Source organism: Lissotriton helveticus, chromosome 2_2 (genome assembly GCF_964261635.1).
Source record: "Lissotriton helveticus chromosome 2_2, aLisHel1.1, whole genome shotgun sequence".
Taxonomy (NCBI): domain Eukaryota; kingdom Metazoa; phylum Chordata; class Amphibia; order Caudata; family Salamandridae; genus Lissotriton; species Lissotriton helveticus.
In genome coordinates, this window is record NC_136060.1 from 518,483,179 (window position 1) to 518,506,945 (window position 23,767).

The following is a 23,767-nucleotide window of genomic DNA, read 5'->3' on the forward strand; positions in this document are numbered from 1 at the left end:
CAGGCTGCCCGTCTCATTCTCTCCCTCCCCAAATCCTCTCACATTACCCCGGTTTTGAAATCCCTTCACTGGCTCCCCATCCGCTTCAGATCCCTCTTCAAACTTGCTTGCTGTGCCTTTCGCGCCCACTACCGCTCTGCCCCTGTCTACATCACTTCCCTCATTTCTTCCTATGTTCCCAGTCGCACTCTCCGCTCTTCCTCTCTCTCCCTTCTTCACATTCCCCGCTTCCGCAAATCCAGATCCGGGGGCACTCGTTTTTCCATCTTGGCCCCTCAGTTCTGGAATAGTCTCCCACTTCATCTTCGCTCCATTCCTATTTTCAGCCACTTCCGTAAAGCCTTAAAAACTTTTCTTTTTTCTTTGGCTTTTCCTTCTTAGGTCCCCTGTGTCCCCCTCCGTGAGTTCTGACCCAGGTCCCCCAGCGCCAGGAAGCCGCTTGGCAGCAGTGCGCTTTATTAAATATTGTTTTCATTCATTCATTCATACATCGAGCACCAGCGCCCGGACGCCCCTTTGCTGGGGCAGCTGCGCGCTCTATAAAACTACATAACATAACACCACCTGCGCTAATGTCACCTTTGAAGAGTGAGCCGGTGATGTCTGTCACTGTTTGACATTGATAGTTTTGTCCAGTTGTGAAAGTGTTCTACTAGGTCTTGACCGTATGTAGAAATGAACTTCAAGAGTACCTTGCTTATCTTATAATGGAAGTGACAATCTCCCACATCCAGTAATTATTATTTTGTATTTAACTGTGTGTGTGTTTGCATATGTACAAAGAGCGTTGATTAATACCATTTTTTTCTTTATTATTTATTATAATTTTTTTTTTTGCAGAGTTTTATATAGCGCAAACTAGACCCAAACCGAATCCGGTATCAGAGCGCTTTACATAGCACCAGTTACGTTACATGAGGACGGACACACATTCATTCTTTTAGGCACGGGGAGATTAAGGGATTTGCCCAGAATCACAGGAGGTTTGGCGTCGTTACCGAGACTCAAACCCAGATCCCCAGGTCCGAAGTCAAGCGCCCTAGCCGTTAGGCCAACTCCTCTCCCATGGTTACACAATTGTTTTAAGTACAATGCGCTTACAAGAGCACTATGTTAGTGCTCTTCCATTTCAGCTCCTTTGAAGCAGTTTTTAGATTTTGTCGTTGCTCAAATGGTTGTCATTTCTGATATTTAACTGTTCCCATTGACTTCATTGCTGGATTGTGCTCGCGAGAAAGTGTCACTCATAGTGCGTGACTGTCACTCATGGCCGAGCTGACACCTCGGCAGCTGTGAAAAAGGACAGAGGGTGCCTGGAAGGAAAGAGAGGCCTGGCGAGGGTGGGGCAGAGAGGGACATCACTGGGGCGGTCCCAGCAGGGGGGGGTGACTCAGTTGTTGGATGTCACTCCTCGGTGCACTCAGCCCCGGCAGCCGTGTGCAGCAGGCAGAGGAATGAACTTCCGGGTCCGCCATCTTGCTGCAGGCAGACGAATGAACTTCCGGGTCCGCCATCTTGCAGCAGGCAGAGGAATGAACTTCCGAGTCCGCCATCTTGTTGCAGGCAAGAGAAATGAACTTCCGGGTCCGCCATCTTGCAGCAGGCAGAGAATGAACTTCCGAGTCCGCCATCTTGTTGCAGGCAAGAGAAATGAACTTCCGGGTCCGCCATCTTGCAGCAGGCAGACGAATGAACTTCCGGGTCCGCCATCTTGCTGCAGGCAGACGAATGAACTTTCCCCGAACTTGCCATCTTGTTGCAGGCAAGAGAAATGAACTTCCGGGTCCGCCATTTTGTTGCAGGCAGACGAATGAACTTCCGGGTCCGCCATCTTGCTGCAGGCAGGCGAATGAACTTCTGGGTCCGCCATCTTGCTGCAGGCAGACGAATGAACTTCGGGTCCACCATCTTGCTGCAGGCAGAGGAACGAACTTCCGGGCCCGCCATCTTGCAGCAGGCAGAGGGTAGTACTTCCGAGTCACTCATTACGCATTTCCGGGTAGACGCCAACACCAGGCAAGGCTCGTGCAGCAGGCAAGACGTGCACCGCGAGCCGAGCCCGGGCTGTGCAGGGCTGAACTGGGGGTCCATACACCTGGAGCGGAGAGCTGGATATAGCCTCACCTGCAGGTAAATCATGCTGCAGGACTGATGGGCAGCTCAGAGGGTCAGTGCACCTGCAGCAGAGCCCTAAATCTAACCTCGCCTGCAGGTAACTGACTGCAGGACTGGTGGGCAGCTCAGAGGGTGAATGCACCCACACCGGAGCCCTGAATCTAACCTCACCTGCAGGTAGCTGACTGCAGTACTGGTGGGCAGCTCAGAGGGTTGATGCACCTGCAGCAGAGCCCTGAATCTAACCTCGCCTGCAGGTAACTGACTGCAGGACTGGTGGGCAGCTCAGAGGGTGAATGCACCCACACCGGAGCCCTGAATCTAACCTCACCTGCAGGTAGCTGACTGCAGTACTGATGGGCAGCTCAGAGGGTCGATGCACCTGCAGCAGAGCCCTGAATCCAACCTCACCTGCAGGTAACTGACTGCAGGACTGGTGGGCAGCTCAGAGGGTGAATGCACCCACACCGGAGCCCTGAATCTAACCTCACCTGCAGGTAGCTGACTGCAGTACTGGTGGGCAGCTCAGAGGGTTGATGCACCTGCTGCAGGGCCCTGAATCTAACCTCACCTGCAGGTAGCTGACTGCAGTACTGGTGGGCAGCTCAGAGGGTTGATGCACCTGCTGCAGGGCCCTGAATCTAACCTCACCTGCAGGTAGCTGACTGCAGTACTGGTGGGCAGCTCAGAGGGTTGATGCACCTGCTGCAGAGATGCGAATGTAACCTGACAGCAGGTACCGGTGTCTGACCCCATCTGCAGCTCTGGGGGTGCATGCACCCGCCCCAGAGCCCTGAATCTGTGGCCTTACCAGCCGAGCCCGGGCGCTGGACTGGCCCTCACAGCCCGAGCATCACTTGAGCATGCACAAATAGCCTGTAAATCATGCAACAAACAATGGGTAAAAATATGGCAATATTTAAAAAATGCATTTGTTTAATATGCAGAAGCGTTTCACCTTAGTCCATCAGGTGATATCACTGCGTTGTGAGGTCATTACTAGAAGTGATCATTTTCAAATATGAACTTGGATATATTCCTGTCCCTCGTCCTGATGACAACGCCATTAGCAAACTAAGAGGCAAGTCAGCTGCTGTTTGCACATGTGGCCTAAACACTTACTATACATGGAGCAACATTCTATCCTAGTAAATCACATGGAAGAGGTTTTTGTACATTACGCGCCCTCAACTCGCCTATTTGAAAGGGCTACCGTGTGTGAAACGAAGAAAATGGAGGGAAAAGTTAATCAAGTGGAGAAGCCAAGATTGATTTCAGGTTTTCTGGTTTCCAATTATGCAGTTCAGCCACTGGATGGCTCTTTTCACTCCTTTTTCAAAGGATCATGCTTTATTAGGTCGAGCCTGTAGCAGCGCACATGCGCTGCTCCGGCGAGACTTATAGTAAGGAGCTTTCAAAAGCTCACCACACGCTCGTGCGTAAGTGGCTATTGCTTGCTTGCATGGGCGCCATATGTTTTGAATTATCGTGCCCAGACACGGGCACGGTAATTCAAAACATATGGCCTGGTGCTCGCGCACGCGCCACTCGCGGGATGCTCCGTTGTCATGGCTCATTAAGCGCATCGCTCGCGGGCACCCTTACAGCTCACGCACATGGGCCGCACGCCACTGCTCCCGCTAGTTTATTTTTTATGTCTCCCACTTTCCTCTCCTTAAATGTTGGCTTGTGCTAGAAGACTTCCTATCGCTTTGGGCAGCGGCTATATCCTCAGCGCACACAATGCAGCTCCTCCTATGTCTCGGCCCCCACAGCTTTCCCCCCTGGACAGAGACATGAGCCCGTAACATCTCGCTCACTGGAAAGATCTGTGAGCAATCTCTAAAGGGCATCTTCTGCGTGCGCAGGATCCGGCCTGGCCGGCTTTGCTTCGGAATGAGACGCACTTCACTTTAGTTTCTGTCAATGCTGCAGCAGTCTTGTGGCTCGTGTGCTGTTTTCCATCAGACTGCGGGGTCAGACAAGCGGCGGCACCCCTGGCTCTTCGCTGTCATCATCTGCTACGTGGCTGCAGGCGGATTGCAGCGTCCTGGTGAACGTAGTGCAAAAGCGGGTACCAAATTCTGTTCTCATCGAGTTTAGCAAAGTACGAATGTGCGCAGTGGGTGGGGTCGAAACTGCAGCCGAGAGGGTATAGTTATAATCCCTATATTTTGTGCATCACTTTTGTATTCCAGTGATACAAAAACATATGGCACACGTTCAGGCGCTTCCACCGGTGCCAGCGCACTTTTCCTTCCATCGTGGCCTGTGAGCGGGACAGCCTCAGGGAGGGGGATTAGCTTCAGTGCTTGGGCCAGAGGGCGGGTTTGGCCACATTCTTAAGTGCATAAAACTATTTCCTCACACTGTCCTTGCGCCTCAAGATCTTAATTCTCTCAGCGAGAGAAAGGCGCTCTAGAGGGGGGTCGAACCAGAAGCTTGATCCAGAACCCAAAACGAGCCGAGCCTTCATGTGGTCTCTGCCTGCCACCCACGCTCTAACCTCGTGCGCCAGTAATTCAAGACAACCATTAGCCTTTGATGTAAGCACGAGGAAGAGAAAGAGATACCCTATCAACTAGTGGCTGAATTGCGCAATATGAAACTAGAAAACCTGGGATCGGTTCCGTCTTCCTTGCTTGGGCAAATCATGCGATCACGGTTAGATATCTTATTTCACGTTGCCTCCTTGTTGCCTATCAGAGCGCCCTGAAATACATGAGTCGGCGATGTGCGCTGTTTAAAAACTTCTTTTGTGTTTAATTTAGTTGTCTATATTGCGTTGCTCCATCTATAATAAGGAATAAAGGAGACATAGTTTAGAAAGGACAACCGACTTGCCTCTTAATTCACAAATGGCATTGTCGCTATGGTGGGGAGGGAGCAGGAATGTTTCAAAGATCAAAAAATTCACTTTTTAATAAATTCCACAAAGTGCAAAATCCAATATAAGATCACACGCTTCGGCATATATTTTTTGAAATCTGAAGAGACCTTATGGTATTGTTATGTTAGTTGCATGGTTTGCCAGGCAATCTTAGTCATGACTCGTGCCCAGGCTCCTAGAGCCAAGCCAGACCCTTAGCTTGGCTTGGATCTCCTAATTCGTTTGTTGGCTTTCTCACTTCTAATGTCGAGACAGGCATGGATAAGCACTATATACAGACACATCGAGAGATAAGCACACACAGGCAGGCACATACATTCCCCTAAACTGAGAACAAGAGACACAGCTCAGGGACTGTGACCATCGCAAGATGATCACTCCGAAGCCATCCTCTATATCCTTTACAGGGGCATGCGCAGTGCTTAATTTGTAAAATAATAAGTTGCCCAGAAGCCCATGGCCGCAGCTATTAGATGTCTCCGCGCCGAAAACTAAGGCAGAGTAGACCTGAATCGACCGGAGACCTCTTTAATTCACCAGAAACTAAATGCACCTTTAACTCACTTTGACAGGTTCCTGTTTTCTCTCTTGGTGGCAGATTTTTCATCTTTCTCTTCCTCCGTCTCTCCCGTTTGTATGTTTCCCGCTCTTGGGAAATGTCAGATGAGGAAAAATGATTGCCGGTCTAAAGAAATGAGTGCAGTGGCCCCCACCGGCAACCATCGACTCAAATTAAGCACAGGACATGTGGATTCTGTGTTGTGTATTGCGTTGATTAGTTTTCCATTTCATTGTAATTGCACAAGCACAGACTTTCTTCTGGGTTTTCTGCACTAAGTCCAGCTGTATCATTATCTCCCCGGTACAGCAGTTTATTGCTTAGATTAGAAGGATCTTGTTGCCAGCCTTATTATATTCTGTTTAGCTACCAGAGTTGTCTAGTGCACTGCCTGATGCGATAGCTTCAACGGTTTAGTCAAAACAGTACTCAAGTTTTCTTTTTAAAAAGAGCACAACAGGTTTTTTGCATCTGTTTGTTTTTAGTGGTTTTGTGTGCATTTTCTTTTTATTCTATAACACTGTCAATTGTACATTTTGTGTCTTTACACTATAAAACACAGTGCTTATATTATCATGGCTGCCCGCAATTCTACTAATGTTGGTTTCTTCCTAGCCCTAGTCCTCTCCCCGCACCAGCAAACAAAACAAGCCTGTTTTCACGCTGCAACAGCATTAATACAGCATGCCCCCTTTTATACAGCCACCCTCTCAATATATCCTTAATAATGCTGCCAAGGTCAATGGTCACACATGCATGCTCATCACCATTACACCTGCCATGTCCCGCCTTGGCACCCCTGCTCCAGGCATGCTGCCCATTCATCTCCAACGCATCTTGGTTTACTTCATATCGACTTTAAATAAAAAGTGTGCGATTATTCGAAAATGTTGAGTGTGTGGGCATGCTATTAGGGGATAATCTGCTGCATGGCTAAACTTATAAGGTCCCAAAGTCGACCCCTATTGGCTACGGCAATGCTTGTTTTCAAATCTATGATCATGTAGTCAGAGCGTGTTGGCAGGCAGGAGCCATACTAAAGCGCGCCTGTTTTGGGTTTCAAGGGTCATAGAGGAGCTCGAGCTGAGTCAGAGCACAGCCTCTGCCTCAAGCATTCTTTGGCTCTCCCCTTCTCCTTACCAGTGCATAACGGGTTCCGATCCCCAGTGAGTAGCGCCACAGGTGAATGCACCTGCAGCAGAGTAAAAGTTCCCAGGGGCTACCCTAACCACTTTTTCAGCAGTCCCTGTTTGCTCTACTGAAAACAATCCCACAATGCCCCTCCCTTCTAAACTCCACTATGGTTAACCCTTCCTCCCTTGTGCAGAGCGGCTTTGTCCATTAAGAGTTTTGACGAGGGAAAGGAGCTGTCCCCTCCTTTGTGGTCACTCGTCTCTGGTTCTGGATGTTGCTTCTCTCCCACTGGGATTGGAGAGAGCCTGTCAGTGGGACACAGGGTTTCCTTCTCCAGGCCTCCCTCTACACTTTCCTGTGAAAGGACAGGTCCTCTACAGTTAATGAAGTCGCTGGTTTTCCTGCAAGGGTAAGAAAAACACCGCCCCACACCCAGACTATTGTATCTCATCTGGGAGCTGTTTTCACAGCCCATGAAGGCCTCGTACAAGGTGGCCAATTGCTGCCGGGCTATAGCAGATTAACATCCAGAAACTTCAGGTAGAGAAAGGGTAACTTTCTAAAAGTTCCTTTTTTAAATATGTATTAAAAATCCCAATGAGCTGGACGTTTAACAAATATGGAAATTAGTCTTTGAATGACTAGTTTATCCGATTTCTGTCAAAAGTTACAGATTAACGTTTATAACTTGTACTTTGCCATTCTCTAGTGAAAAAAGCCTTTGAAGCAGGTTTCCCCACCTATCAAAAAGGGTTCTTTTGATCGGTTGGACTGCAGGTTTTAAGGCTACCCATGGTAGGCCAGAAGCCATGCTTTACAGACCAACCTTGTGGATTTGCAAGCCTGCCTGTTGTCTGGAAATGTTTGGTATTGGCACCAAAGGGCAAGCCCAGCAGACTGAAGCCTGCATGGAGGTCATCTCAAGGAAGTGAGTGGTCCAGGGGCCGGGTGGCCTGATCTGACCCAAGATCTGCATGCTGGACCATCCGGGGGGACAAAGGTGCAGAGCGCTACACCTGACTGTGTGTGTGCTGAGCTCGCTTTCCCTATCCAGTGTGTGCCGCCTGCAACGTGGGAGATCGAGGGAGACAGAGAGGTCTTTCCTCCCACCACAGGTGTAAGGGTCCAGGATTTGGCAAAACTTTTTTTTTCAGAAGTATGATTTTATGGTTCACTTGACTTGCTAACTGCAAGCGTATAGAAAAAGTACATGTTTGAGAAATAAAGTACAGGTTACAAAAAATAATAAAATAAAGGTGGTTTATCATCAAATTAATCTGTTGTTGAAAGATGAGAAGATTAGCTTTACAAAACACACCCTTTGTTGATATGTTTTTCAGCAGCACATCCTGTCTTGCACATCACTTTTTAAAAGCGGTTTTTATTCCAAAAATATGTTCTGCGTAATTATTTTTATTTTGGTAAATGTTGCATTTTGCCTGTGTTCTTTGCCATGTATGTACAACACAAATCACAAATCCTTTGTATCTTTACAATCCCCATCACGTAGACATCAATTTGGCCTGGATCGCATTAATACAAAACAAATGATATCAGTGTAAGGAAAACAGGCTAAATGTCAAAAATGTAGTTTAAAGTCTGGGAGTAAACCCTTAGCATAGAAGGAGTTAAAACAAAATGGGCAAGCAGATAAAAACTAACTGTGGAGTCTGAAACAACTAGATTTTTTCGCCTAATCCAAGGTACTCACAAACCTTTTCAAGAAGTTCACAAGCGGCTGATGATTGTCACTACACCTAGCTCTGGTTCGCACACTTTTGTTACTACATTTATTTATTTATTTATTTTAGAGGTTTTATAGAGCGCTAGCTGGACCCAGGGGTATCAGAGCGCTTTACATTTTCGAGACAAGAAGGTCAGTAAGACAGGGGACATACACAGCATCAATGAATATAAACAACATATAGGTCTCCGCCTGACAGATTTCAAAATGATACATATGGGAAATGAGCACACCAAAATGTGGAAGATGTGAATAATCAAAAATATCAAAAGGCACAAATTGAAAATAAAAAAGCGGGAGGGGCAGAAGTGAGGGGGGGTTGGAGGGGATGAGGACTGAGGGTGGACAAGGGAAGGGGGGTGCAAGGAAGAGTGAAGGTGGTAAACAGGGAGGGGGAAGTGACGAGGAGGAAGGGCGAGTAAGGCTGAATAAGAGAGGGCGGATGCATCTAGGGTCGGACAGATGTGGCCAGTGGAAGAGAGCAGATAGGGATTAGGGTCCCCAGTATTTATTGAGGAGATGTAGTTTGAGTTCTTTTTTGAAGCTAGAGTAGTAAGGGTTGCAGCGAAGGTCAGTTGGAAGGGCATTCCAAATGCAAGGAGCGTTGCCGGAAAAGGATCGAGACTGGGTGGTTTTCTTTTTTAGAAGGGGGGGATAAGAAGTAGCATTCTAGCAAGAGGGAGGAGTGGGCGCTGATGAAGTGTCCGCCCTCGGTAGAGTGAGCATTCAGCACAGTTAGCAGACTCCAGAGCTAAGTGTGCTGACAGGAAACCCCTCACTAGAGCTAAATAAGCTGCAGGTGGCGATCTTCTTAAACAAACAAATATAAATATATATATATATATATATATATATATATATATATATATATATGTGTGTAACGCTCCCTGGAGCACCGAACAAACAGCACAGCCAGACAGAGAAACGGACACCACTCCGGTAGTTTCAGCAGCAAAGTTCTTTTTTTATTTTATCATTTTCAAATGCAGTGTCAAAGGTGCCGCGATCCGACGCGTTTCGGCGATATATATATATATATATATATATTTTGAACTTTGTGCCTGGTGTTCAAAAGTATTTTGTGGTTGCAAAGTCGGTTACGATTTGCAAAATTACACAGACATTGTAAAAATGCCATTTTGCGACCCAAAAAGTCTTCTGACTTCCAAAATTGATTTAAAGACACACTTTGAATTACAAACTGGAAAAGGCGGTCCGCCTCCTGTTAGAGTTTCAGTGATATGTTTTGGTAGCCTTTGACTGTGGTTGCAAATCTTATTCAGTGACACCCAAGCCAGGGTATAGGGAGGGTGTTAGAATAGATGATGATGTATTTTAACCGTATTAAGCCCACACAGAGATCCAAATAACTCCTCGATGTCCTCTTCCTCGCAGATGCTGCTCCTCTTCCTACGTCCGGGCCAGTAGTTCACTGTGAAAGAGAGAAAAAAGAACAAAACAATAAATAAATAACCAAGTAAGTGTATATAAATATGGAAAATAATCAATACTACAGATTTGCTTTATCCCTTTCCTATGCTTAAGGCTTTCCATCTTTTCTCTCTCTCTATTGTTCGGTCACAGTACTTACTGGTTTTTTGGACGCACTTCTTGTCTGTTTTTGTAAATAAAATACACTCAGTAAGCTAAAGAAGCAACTCTGCACTATAGGGCACATGCATCAAGCTAGGACTTTGCGAGTCCTTAATTGTGATTATTAAAGAATCGCACGCCGAACTCAGCGCTCTACTAAAGAAACCAACAGCGGACCCCACCGAACTCAAGAATTACCGCCCCATCTCGCTCCTCCCGTTTCCAGCCAAAGTCATCGAGAAGACCGTCAACAAACAGCTGGCCGCCTTCCTCGAGACGAATGGATCCCTCGACCCCTCACAGTCTGGCTTCCGAGCCAACCACAGCACCGAGACCGCCCTCATCGCTGCCACCGATGACATCCGAGCCCTGATGGACAACGGAGAAACAGCGGCCCTCATCCTCCTAGACCTCTCCGCGGCATTTGACACTGTCTGCCACCGCACCCTTGTGCAGCGCCTCAGCAACGTCGGAATCCAGGAGAAGGCACTGGAATGGATCATCTCCTTCCTCAACGGAAGAACACAGAGAGTCCGCCTACCACCGTACAAGTCAGAGGCCACCAAAGTCATCTGCGGTGTCCCTCAAGGATCCTCGCTGAGCCCCACCCTCTTCAACGTCTACATGAGCCCCCTCGCGGCCATCGCACACCAACACAACCTCAACATCATCTCCTACGCTGACGACACCCAGCTGATCCTCTCCCTGACCAACGACCCCGCCAGAGCCAACCTTCACGAAGGGATGAAAGACGTAGCCGAGTGGATGACGACCAGCCGCCTGAAACTGAACTCGGACAAGACGGAAGTCCTCATCCTGGGCTCCTCGCCCTCAGCCTGGGACGACTCCTGGTGGCCCCCCGCCCTGGGCACCGCTCCCAAACCAACAGACCTCGCACGCAACCTGGGCTTCATCCTGGACTCCTCCCTCTCCATGACCAGACAAGTCAACGCCGTCTCCTCGTCGTGCTTCAACATCCTGCGCATGCTACGGAAGATCTTCCGGTGGATCCCCACCGAGACCAGGAAGACGGTCACCCAGGCCCTCGTCACCAGCCGACTGGACTACGGCAACGCCCTCTACGCCGGAACCACCGCCAAGCTCCAGAAGAGACTCCAGCGGATCCAGAACACCTCAGCCAGACTCATCCTCGACATCCCACGACACAGCCACATCTCCGGACATCTGAGAGACCTGCATTGGCTCCCCATCAACAAGAGAATCACCTTCCGTCTCCTCACCCACGCACACAAAGCCCTACACGATCAAGGCCCGAGCTACCTCAACAACCGCATCAACTTCTGCGCTCCCAAACGCCATCTCCGATCAACCAGTCACGCCCTCGCCGCCGTCCCCCGCATCCGAAGAACGACAACAGGAGGAAGGTCCTTCTCCTACTTGGTCGCCAAGACCTGGAACTCCCTCCCTCCCGACCTGCGCCTGACCCAAGACCACCTCTCCTTCAGGAAGAAGCTCAAGACCTGGCTGTTCGAGCAGTAGCAGCACCCCCCCCCCCCCAAGCGCCTTGAGACCCTCCGGGTGAGTAGTGCGCTCTATAAATGTCTATGATTGATTGATTGAATTTAGGACTCGCAAAAGCCTATGCATGTAGGAATCGCTATAAAAATAGCGATTCCTACACATTCATTATTTGCGAGTCGCAAATTTCGATTCACAAATAAGGAATGGCTTCCCGTTCATTCCTAAAGGCCCATAGGAATGAATGGGATATTGCATGCGCAATGTGCGAGTACCAATAGGTCCTCGCAAACTACGCATGCAATTTCAAGGGTGCAATGGTATCAAAAGGACACCTTGTTGCACCCCTGAAATTGATCTGAGCACAAATGTTGCGCACACACAGGTCCCAAAGACGTGTGTGTGTGTAACCTACAACTTTGAAAAATGCACTTTAGTGCATTTTTCAAAGTTTTTGCAAATTATCATGAAGTTCAACTTCATGGTAATTTGCGACCCCTAGTAGCGAAATCTCTACTTCAAAGTGGTTCTTGCATTGCATTTAAGGAATCGAAAAATGCGATTCCTTAAATGCAATCGCAATTTGAGAACTTGCAATTAATTGCGTGCTCTCAAATTGCAGGGCCTTGACCCTTGATGCATCGCAAAATCTAATTTTGCAATCGCAAACGGACGATTTTTGCAAATTGAACCGTTTGCGATCGCAAAAAGCTTTGATGCATGTGCCAGAAAATCTCTCTTTAGCCTGTGACTGCTCATAAAGTTCTCTGGCCTTATTTCGGGGCTGGCTTCAGCGTTTGTGATGTCCGAGCCCCTCCTTGAACCCTAATGTAGTCACCGACAGAATGAATTCTCTGGCAGTGGATTATGGGGGGAGGGGTTGCTTTCTCCCCCACTTCTTTTTCCCGGTACAGTGCGGGACTCGAGCTGTCAGGTGCTCAGACCTTCACTCAGACTTTCTAGTAGCATTTTCCCTTCTTTCTTGTCCCCACAGAGGCCCTCCATGATTAAGGACTCCCTTCTGACCCTGACATGCAGCTGGAAGGCTCTCGTTCCCTGGACAGGGGTGGGTTTGTGGCTTCACCTGTTAGGAGTGGCGTCCACCACTCTTGGATCCAGGCTTCTGTCTCTTCCAGGTCTCCTCGCATGTGGACTCCATCTCCACGAGGCTTGGACGGCTCCTCTGTGCTACTTTACTCTTCCTTGCCATGCCGGATACTTTAGTCCCCTGAGAACGCTTCTTCCCTCGCTCCTCCTCTTGTCTGCTCCTCCTCTTGTCTGCTCCTCCTCCTGTCTGCTTCCCTCTGTCCTCGCCCCTCCTCTCCTCGTCCTCTTCCCTCGATGCCCCTCCTCTCCTCGTCCTCTTCCCTCGCCCCTCCTCTTCCCTCGCCCCGCCTCTTCCCTCGCCCCGCCTCTTCCCTCGCCCCGCCTCTTCCCTCGCTCGTCCTCTGCCTCGCTCCTCCTCTGCTCCTCCTCTTCCCTCGCTCCTCCTCTTCCCTCGCCCCTCCTCTTCCCTCGCTCCTCCTCTTCCCTCGCCCCTCCTCTTCCCTCGCTCCTCCTCTTCCCTCGCTCCTCCCTCGTCTTCCCTCGCTCCTCCCTCGTCTTCCCTCGCTCCTACTCTGCTCCTCCTCTTCCCTCGCTCCTCCTCTTCTCCTCCTCTTCCCTCGCTCCTACTCTGCTCCTACTCTGCTGCTCCTACTCTGCTGCTCCTCTTCCCTCGCTCCTACTCTGCTCCTCCTCCTCTTTTTAGGTCTCGCCTGTCGATGCGCATGCGCATCGAGCTTGCGAGACTATTGCGGCTTAACCACTCTTTAACTAACAAGCAAGGAATCGTGGCGATTCCTTGCAGTGCCCGTGACTTTTAAGCTCAATGCGCATGTGCATTGAGCTTAAAAGCGCGTGCACATCAGTTCCCTCAGCCGCAATCGCCGTCTGTTCCCTCAGCCGCATTCCTCCGACACCTTTTGAAGTGAAGCTTAGCTTCACTTCAAAGGCCCCGGCTTCTTCACACCCACATGCCGCTCTCCCCGCTCCGCCCCCTCCCCTGCCCGCCGTGTGCATTTCTCCTCCACCCCCTCCCCACAGCAATGCCCTCCGTCTTGTTTTTTTTTTTTTTGCATTACCAGCTTTTCAGTCTTTGACGGCCGCAGGCTCACAGGTTTCTTTCATCAAGTCCCCGCTGCCTTTCGGCATCTGACCCCTCCCTCCTATTGACAGCCCGTCGTTTCTCTGGAAGCACCCTTTCTCTCGCAGGAACTAGCTACTCTCCGTCAGTGACCGTGTTTTCCCTGTCTCTCGCCAGCCTTTCCGTATGGGCGACTACTCGCTCCCTGTCACAAATTACTCTCTTGCGGTCACTTATCACTCTTTCTATAAAACTTCAGATATACGTTTGTGTGTGTACTCTGATCGTACATTACGTCATTCCATGGATTACGACACCACTGCTCGAGAGGCCATGCTCACTGTTGCTTGGCAACGGGTGAGCATGGCAGGCGATAGCAGAGGAGCCACGCGCGATCCTCATCGACAGCGCGTGGCCCCTGTGCAGTAGATTGAAGGGAGAGGAAGGTACGCAAATGCAGTGCTAAGCAGTCATGTTTATTTTCGTGGGTTTCAGTGTTTTGCCAGGTGAAGAGGCGATGTTACTTCAAGCTCGTAGCCCAACAGGTGAACGACGTTCATGCTTAAAGGCGGCAACTTGCGGGATAATCAGTGGGTTACTTTTCACGCATGCGCCTATAAATTTTTTATTTTACTAACTATATGGTTGTTAAAAATGTTTAATCTTTTTTTCCCGCGTGTCAACCCAAGTCCCTACTCTTTTGCCAAATTCCGGTAACAGCCCTACCTTTCTCACGTTGCATACCCGTACACACCCCCCTGCCCTCCCCTTCCCGCCGTGCATACCTGCCTGCCTTCCCCTTCTTGTATTGCATACTTTTCGCCATGCATACACCGCCCGTCCTCCCCTTCTCGCCGGGCATACACTGCCCGTCCTCCCCTTCTCGCTGTGCATACAACATTTGTCCTCCCCTTCTTGCTGTGCATACAACACCCGTCCTCCCCTTCTTGCCGTGCATACAAAGCCCACCCTCCCCTACTCTCCGTGCATTCCCCCGCCCGCCCTCCCCTACTCTCCGTGCATTCCCCCGCCCGCCCTCCCCTTCTCTCCGTGCATTCCCCCGCCCGCCCTCCCCTTCTCTCCGTGCATTCCCCCGCCCGCCCTCCCCTTCTCTCCGTGCATTCCCACTCCCGCCCTCCCCTTCTCTCCGTGCATTCCCCTTCTCTCCGTGCATTCCCCTCACCCCCTTCTCTCCGTGCATTCCCCTCCCCTCCTCTCTCCGTGCATTCCCCCCCTCCTCTCCGTGCATTCCCCTCCCCCCCTCCTCTCCGTGCATTCCCCTTCCCTCCCCTTCTCTCCGTGCATTCCCCTTCCCTCCCCTCCCCTCCGTGCATTGATCTTCACCTAATCTCCCATTTCTGTCCCACACACATGCATCCTCACATTTCCTACTTTGATCAGTCACCGCCCTTGTCATCCTATATACTCCAGATCATAGACAAGGCCCTGAGAGTGTTTGACTCGGGCACTTCATTTCTGTTGACCATCTTTGGTTTGTCTGATGCCTTTGGTACTGTCCATATTGGGGTATTGAATGGTTCGTTGGGTATTCCAATGTATATATTGTGGTAGTGTTCTCAATTGGTTATAATCCTATCTGGTCAACCTGATCAAACGAGGTCAATTGTTAGGACTCTCTTCTTGTGTTTGTACTTCTTGCAGCATGGATGCCTCACTTGTCTCATTATACTGCTCCTTTTTTAAGCACTACTTTTTGTTCTTTTTAGGTCGAGCGACCTATCTCAATGCGCATGCGCATTGAGCGGGAGCTCGATATATTGCGGCTTAAACAGAGCTTACCGAGATCAGGCGTATCTCGCTCTCTTCCCGCCTCCCTTCACACATATGCCACCCCTTAACCCCTTGCCCCGGATCTATCCCCACCCGCTGTCCTTCTCCATCTGCCCCTGGGATTCCTCACCAGGATTCTGCCTATTCCACCACCACCGCTCCTTCAGCAGCGTTTCAGCGGCGTCCGTTACCAGGGCAACAATCAGGTTGAAGGGCCGTGTGCACTGTGCTTGTGCCGACATGTAAGCGCGAGTAAGTACGACCCAGGCTTAAACTTATATTGAAAAACTTCAATAGCGAGTGTCTTCATATTTTTAAGTATGTATATTTATTTTACATTTCATAATGTTTGATTCTATTCCTTTTTTAACTGCACAGCGTTTTTAATATTTGCGAACAGAAGTGTTTTGGTTGTTACTACGTTTATCAGAAGGCTATACTTTTGTCTTTAAAGATGGCTACTTCGCTGATGTCTGACTTTACTTTCTGCTTTATGCAAACGTGCCATTATGCATTGAGCATTTTTGTATTGCCATTGTGCAAGCGCATACAAATGTATTTTTTTTTATTCATCACACACCCTCTCATCCTCTCACCCTCACAAACCCTCACCCTCACCCATTGTCACACCCTCACCCACCCTCACCCTCACACCCTCACTCACCCTCACCCCCCCTCATCCTCACCCCCCCTCACAACCCTCTCACCCTCACTCAGCCTCACACCCTCACCCTCACACACTCACCCTCACACCCCCTCACTCACCCTCACACCACTCAGTGCTACAACACATATGTGTGTGTAGGTGCAAATGCAATGTTCTTGGATTTTCGTCACAATAAAATACACTGAACATAATCTTCACAAAATTTATTTACAAACGTTTAAGCTATTGCCATTATAAATTACAATAACTTTTATTTAAGTATTAATTATTTACAAAATTAAAAGCCATTGTTATTTGTAATATCAAAACATGTAAGTCACGTAAATACAACTCATATTGCATTACAAATGCTACAGGTGTCACATTTGCGAAAGTAAAAATTTTTGACATTGTAACTGACAAAGCTATTAATTTTGCTATTTTCAAAACCAACACATAAATAAAAAAAGTGTCATTTACAATACCAATCGCTCAAACTTTCCTAATGTGAAAAGTTAAAAGTATGGGCATTGTAAATCACAAAACAAAAAAATAAAATGTCATTTAGAAAACCAATAGCTCAAACTTTCCTACTGCGAGACCTATTGGCAACGCCAGTGCTTGTTTTTTTTTTTCCTCATCACGCAAAGTTTCGAGAAATAGTGTTGTAGCAAAAGTAACCACTTAAAGAGAGCTTTTCTTGTTGGTCTGTACCTTTCATGGCCCTTCCCCCGCACTTGCATCATTCTAAATCCTACGTGGGGGTATCCTAACGGCCTGCTAAGCATCTCTTCCGCAGCTTGCCCACTCATTTCATAGGTGGAAACTCTGTAACCAACACCCAAACTATTCCTGCGCCTAATCATTGGACTTCAACAGGTCGCCAGGTCATGGTATATTACAATTTCTCTGCCCAGTACTGTTCCCAATTGTTCCAAAACTCCAATCTGTTGCTATGTGGCCCAGCTCTATCCATTGGATTTATTCTATGACTTTATTCAGCCATTCTTTTACTGTAGGGGAAAGGGAATTGACCCACTTTATACAGATCTCATGTCTGGCAGCTAAAACCAGCAGAAATCTTAGATTCCTTTGTCTTTTGTTAAGACTAGATCCCCCGCTATCGTCTAGTTTTACCCCAAATAATACCAATTGGGCGCTTACCTGTATTTCTTGATGGAGGACATCAGAAAGGATCTTACCTACATTCTCCCAATAGGTCTGGAGGTGCGGGCACTGCCAAAACTTGTGGATGTCATCAGCTCTCTCTTCTCCGCATTTAGAGCAACTCTTTACTCTCCCTTTATTCATTTTCGATAACCTCTTTGGTGTCCAGTATGCTCTGTGCAGAGTAAATAAGAATTTCTTTTTCAACGGTGCGGATTTGATAACATCCCCACATGCAGCCACAGATACTTGCCATAATGATGATACATCCTGCGAAGGTAGCGCCTTCCCCCATATCTCGTTGGGTAATGTAAATTCCTCTCGTCCTTCATCGATAAGCGCCCAGTACCAATAGGCTACTTCTTTCTTCTCAAATATCCCTAGGAGCTTCGCCTCTCGTTCTGTGTTTCCCATCCCATCTTTTCCTAGGGATCTGGACCAGCTTATTAACTGATAAAACTTGAACTTAGACAAACCCCCATTTGCTAGCACAAGTCGATCCCAGTCAACGATATTAGGTCCAATTAATATTTGTCCCCATTCCACTATTCCGCTTTCTCTCAGCGGAACTGATAATACATCCTTTAAACATTCAGGCGTACCAGGCGAATCCCAAATGGGGGCATGGTGACTATAGTAGGGGCCTTCCTCAGACGTCTTATCTGAGCCCACAGTCTAATGGCTGCTCACAGGATATTTCATTTAATCTTTTTGAAGAATTGCGTGTGGCCAAATTTATACAAAAAATGGTCTCCTTCCGGACCTGTCATTGCTTGCATAAAGATTGGAAAAGAAATATATTTTTTTTAAAGTACTCCAATGTTCTTAAAGTGGAACGCCCTGCAGTACTGGAATAGGTCCGGGCTGGCTATCCCTCTGTGTTTCTGTTTCCTTCGTAGCTCGTTCCATGAGATTCTAGCTCCCTTGGAGGCCCAAATGAAGCTGTTGATTTCACCCTGCATTTTAGCAATCCCATCTTTTTTAAACTCAATGGTATCGAGTTAAACAAGTATGTGAATTTGGGCAAGATCATCCGTCTTGACCAGGTTAGAGCGACCTTTAAATGATAGAGGGAGACATCTCCATGCATTAAGCAGTTTTTTGGCTTCAGATTGGATTTTTTAAAAGTTTATTTGAGCAATATTCTTAATCTCACGCACAATTAGGATCCCTAAATATCGTATTTGATGTTTTTCCGAGGGGACATTCACCTGTGCGTTCCAACACATTATTTCAGTCTTTCGATTAATTTGGTAGCCTGATAGACTTCCAAACTGCTGCAGTGTTACTGTTATTTCAGGGAGGGAACCTATCCGGTTGTTCGTATATATCATTAAATCGTCCACATAAAGCGCAACTTTTTTCCCCAATTCCTACATCTGAAGGGGAGTATAGCTGGGTCATATCTTAAAGCACAGGGCAGGGGCTCTATGTAAAGGTTAAACAGTATAGGAGATAACGGGCACCCCTGTCTGGTACCTCTTTCTATGTGTATTCTCTCCGTCAGAGACCCGTTAAGCAACACACATGAGGTTGGGGAGCTATATATAGCTCTTACTGCTCTTGAGAAGTTGTTGCCTAAATTATAAGCCTCCAATGGGTTATGTAAGAAACTCCAATTAACCCGATCACTCGCCTTGGCGGCATCAAAGGTAACAATCGATAGGGGAAGATTTTCCTCATTTGCTAGATCTATTGCTCCTATTAATTCATGCGTGAGTCCCTGAACCTGTCTACCCATTATAAAACCTTTCTGGTCTGTGTGAATTAGTTGTCCTGCACACTCTCCCAATCTCTTTGCTAGCAACTGCGTAAAGATTTTATAGTTGCAATTTAACATAGAGATCGGCCTGTAGGATTCACAGTGTTTAGGGTCTTTCCCTGGTTTTAATATAATACAGATAGTAGCCTCGTTCCATGATTTAGGAGGTGCTTTTTCTTTTATAAATATATCATTAAATAGTTTAGTGAGTTCTGGTACGAGGTCCCCTCTCAGTGCCCCTATAAATTTCGTTAGGCAAGGCATCGGGCCCAGCAGCCGTAGCACTTTTTGGAGCTTTAACTACCTCGCTGACTTCAAATTCTGTAAACTCTGCATTTATTTCTTCTTTTTGCTCTTCTAACAGAGTTTGCTTAACCCATTGGCTGAGATATTCTTGGGTTAAGGCCTCGCTGTTATTCGTATCCTCTTTATATAGCTCTGAGAAGAAGTCAAAGAAGGCTTTTTTAATGTCCGCTTCTTCTATAAGAGGTTGACTGCTATTTACCTTTTGGATGCTTAAAATCTTATTCCTGTTTAGGTCAATCTTTGTTTTCCAAGCTAAAAGCTTACCGCACCCCTCCCCATATTGATAATGAGCCAGTTTTCTGGTCTACCATTTCTTCTTGATTCGGGTATCTAAATATTTACAAAATTATTTTTTGCCTTGATTAGCTCCCTCCTAGATGTTTCCACCTTTTCTCATCTGATGTTTCCTCACTGACATTCTTTTCCAATCTGTAGATTTTTCCCTCTAAGCTCTCTATTTTCTCCTTTTTTTTTTTGTGGAGTTTTATATAGCGCGAACTAGACCCGAACCGAATCAGGTATCAGAGCGCTTTACATAGCACAAGTCACGTTTTTTTTTAGTTTTTTTTTTACATGAGGACACTTTCATTTTTAGGCACGGGGAGATTAAGTGATTTGCCCAGAATCACAGGAGGTTTTGGCGTCGTTACCGAGACTCGAACCCAGATCCCCAGGTCCGAGGTCGAGCGCCTTAGCCGTTAGGCCAGCCCCTCTCCCAAATTTGTTTCTATAGGCCGTTGAGCTAATCAGCTTTCCCCTAAGTACCGCCTTATAGGCCTCCCATCTAACCTGACTAGAGGTCTGTTCCAAATTTCAGTGGAAGTTTGATGTAGTTTCCTCGCTAAGAGCCTCTTTTATTTTATCATCTAAAAGTTATGCCTTATCTAGGGTGCACCTTGATTGGATACAGTGATTATGAAGTTCAATCTCCAATAATACTGTGGAGTGATCTGATAGGTGTTCGGGCAGATGTCTGACCTTTTTTTACTTTCCCCTAATATTGAATTGTCAATTAAAAAGTAGGCCATTCTACACGAATGTCCCAGATTTTAGTTTTTGAACGTAAACCAGTGATTTTTTTCACCCTTACTTCTCCATACGTCTATAAGACCTAGGTCCTCTAGGTAAGTTTGAAGCCATCTCCTCATTTTAGGCAAAGTGGGTATTTTTTTGGGAGGGCTCCTATCTAGTACAGGGTCAAGCAGTATGTTAAAATCACCACCAAGGTTGATGGGCCTGTAAAGCTGAGGGATCATAAATATTAGGTCCATAGCACCCCGCTATCACTAATGGCCTACCACCTCAACAGATGTTTCCAACAGCCCATCTCCCTTTTATATCAGTTTTATAAGAGTCTAAAGTTACTTTCGCTGATTTTTAAAATCTATTTAATTACCCCCTTAACACAGCATGTTTGTTCAGTGCAAATATAAAGATTTACCCAGCGTTGGATTTTCATTATATCCTCCCATTCGGATTTCAAGAGATGGGTTTCTTGAAGGATTATTATGTCACAGTCCTTACATTTAAGGTAGTCTAGAATCCTTTGCCTTCTTGCTCTGACTCTCAAGCCATTCACATTCCATGAGAGAATTTTAATTCCCATAATCTAAAATAGTGAGTTCACTTTTTCCTTTAACATGCGTGATTCGGACCAGTTTTCTTTTTGTTTTTCCCCCCCATAATACTCCCAGACCATATGTGCAATATTTTATACAGAACCCGTGCCCCACCCCCAGTCTCACCCCTCCCGTAGAGAACCCTCCCTTTATTCATTGGCAAGTGTATCCTGCCTATTCGAGATCCCTCCTCTATGGGCATTTTACATTCAAACTTTATGTGCCTTTATCGTACCCTACAGTGCCTCTACCTCCTACGGTTCCTTCAAGTTATACATATGGTTGTCCCACATGATCCTTAGCATTGCTGGGAATTTCATTTGCACCCAAGGACTTTAATTCCTGCATGTATTGGCCTAGCTGCCATTGGCGGTCTTGTGTCATCTTTGATATGTCTGATCTTATTCGGAATGACCATTCATCCTTTTTATAAGGTCCTGCACCTATTGCCTCTTTTAGAATTCTTTCTTTCTATGCGAAAGTCTTGAAATTAACCAAAATCTTCCTGGGGTTCGCCCTATTTCTGTTTTCTATGAACCCTTTGTATATCATCAGAGAGTTCATCAGTTTTGATCCAAGGGAAGAATTCTTTCAGAAGGTGTGTCACAACATTTTTTATATCACCTGCCTCTTGACCTTCTGGAATATTCAAGAGTCTCAGGTTATTCCGTCTAGCCTGATTTTCTAGAGACTCAATTTTCCCTCTTAATTCCTTTTAGCTGGATTGCAGGGCTGGAGGTAATCCTTCTATCCAACTCTTCCATGTTGGTCTCCAGAGTAGTGACCCTTTCCATTATTGAATTCATCTTAGTCTCCAGTGACTCACAGACCCCTTGAATTCTGAGTTTATTGTTTTCAGATATGGCAAAGCTCGATCTCATATCCGTGATCAGGGTTTCCATTAACTGGTCTGTAGTTTTAACTCCCTCTTTTGATTTTGTGCTCGTGTCCCATACCTCCACGGTCTCGGGGTGTGTACATTCATCCTTTTCCCCTTCCTTGTCCTGATCTTGCGTTACCAGCTCACTGAAACGATTGGGGCTATGCGGGATACCTGCGGTTAGATTCCTCTCAGCCATTATAAATTGTGGTGAGCTTCCTTCTGGGTAAATAATGGTGCTCTCCTTCTCTGGGCTCAGCTCTTTCAATTCTTTGGGGAGGGTATGTTTTACCTTAAAGTATGTGCGGAGAGAGGGGGTGATTTATACCTTTTTTGTCGAAGCCTTGCTTCGTATTGGGACAATATTAGACTCCAGGGTTTGCGGTGGAGACACTAGCTTAATTTTTTCTTTGATTTTTTTTTTCTTTTTCCCTTTGCAGTGTCGCAGTATTTAGTGGATTTTCTGAGAGGTTCCTGCTTCTTAGGCAATATGTTATCCCTCTATCAGGTGATTTATCTGCACAATCAATATCTACGGTATCAATAACTGTGCTTTTACAACCCCCGATCCTTCTTTCAAAGTCAATCCCTGAACCAATTCCTGAGCTATTACAGTATTACCCACCAATTAATACCCCATTTTCCACTTACTTGGGTATCTGTTAGACTCCTTTCTGTTTTTTTCAAAGTCTTGCTCTGATCCTTTTTTGAGAGTCCGGCAGCCCTGCTGCCTTTCGCTTGTTCCCCTCTGTCTGCCAGTTCTTTCTCCCCTCCACCGGCCCCTTTGCTAATAGCAACCTTCGCCCGGAAGGAAACTCTTGCTGTAGCCTTCCTGCTTTTCCGGAGCACAGCCCCCGCCTTTGCCCACACTGAATCCCTGAGGTTCACGGGGGCCACAGCAGGGTTCCGACCAGCCGCTGCTCCCTCTCCGCAGGAAAGCAAAATGCCAAAAACACCGGAGCCGCCAAAGGCTCCGCTCGCGTTCCGCACCGAGTTGCAAGGGGAAACCTAGCAGGCAGAGGCGCGACCAAAAGAAGGCTGAACCGGCAGCTAAAAGAGCGAAATAACGACCCTCCTCTTCCCTCGTCCCTCCTCTTCCCCCGCTTCCCTCACTCCTCCGCTTACCTCACTCCTCCTCTCACCTCGCTGCTCCTCTCACTGCTCCTCTCACCTCGCTGCTCCTCTCACCTCGCTGCTCCTCTCACCTCGCTGCTCCTCCTCTTCCCTCTTCCCCCGCTCCTCCTCTTCTCCTCTTCCCCCGCTCCTCCTCTTCTCCTCTTCCCCCGCTCCTCCTCTTCTCCTCTTCCCCCGCTCCTCCTCTCCTCCTCTTCCCCCGCTCCTCCTCTTCTCCTCTTCCCCCGCTCCTCCTCTTCTCCTCTTCCCCCGCTCCTCCTTCTCCTCTTCCCCCGCTCCTCTTCTCCTCTTACCTTGCTCCTCCTCTTACCTTGCTCCTCTTACCTTGCTCCTCTTACCTTGCTCCTCCTCTTCTTTTTTTTTTTTTTTATAACTCTTTTTATTAAACATGAAAAACATAAACAAAACAAGGCAATAAAAGACAATGCAGCTGGATACGTGTTCAAGGAGGGAGGAAAATGCATCATCATGTAATACAAATCGTTAGTGCAAAAAAAGGGGAGAAGGGGGGCAGGCGGGAAAACAGAGTCACAGTGTATTAAAACTCAGACAACACTAGGAATGTCGGGTCAGGGGGTTAAAGGAACATCCAGAATAACAGTGCAGGGAGGCGTACAGATATCTCCTCGGTACAAGTTCCACTGGCCCCAGATCGTGCCCCACTTCCTCGGTCTACCGCATGCCACATACACCGTTTTCTCTCTGAACATACACCAATCCATGTTCTCCTTCCAAGCCGAAATAGTGGTTGGTCTCGGGGAGCCCCATAATTGTGCTATATCTCTCTTGGCAACCATATTCCCGAGGGTCGCCCATCGAGTCT

At 47.4% G+C, this 23,767-nt stretch overlaps 1 protein-coding gene across 1 annotated transcript in view; it reads left to right on the forward strand.

Moving 5' to 3' along the window:
• Window positions 1-1,977: 1,977 nt before the first annotated feature.
• The window catches only part of LOC144821607 (uncharacterized), a 59,699-nt gene continuing 37,909 nt past the window's right edge, over window positions 1,978-23,767 (forward strand). The window contains exons 1-2 of the mRNA XM_078678838.1: window positions 1,978-2,130; window positions 9,838-9,919. The gene's annotated coding sequence lies outside the window, so the exon portion shown is untranslated. The remainder of the gene's footprint in view (window positions 2,131-9,837; window positions 9,920-23,767) is intronic.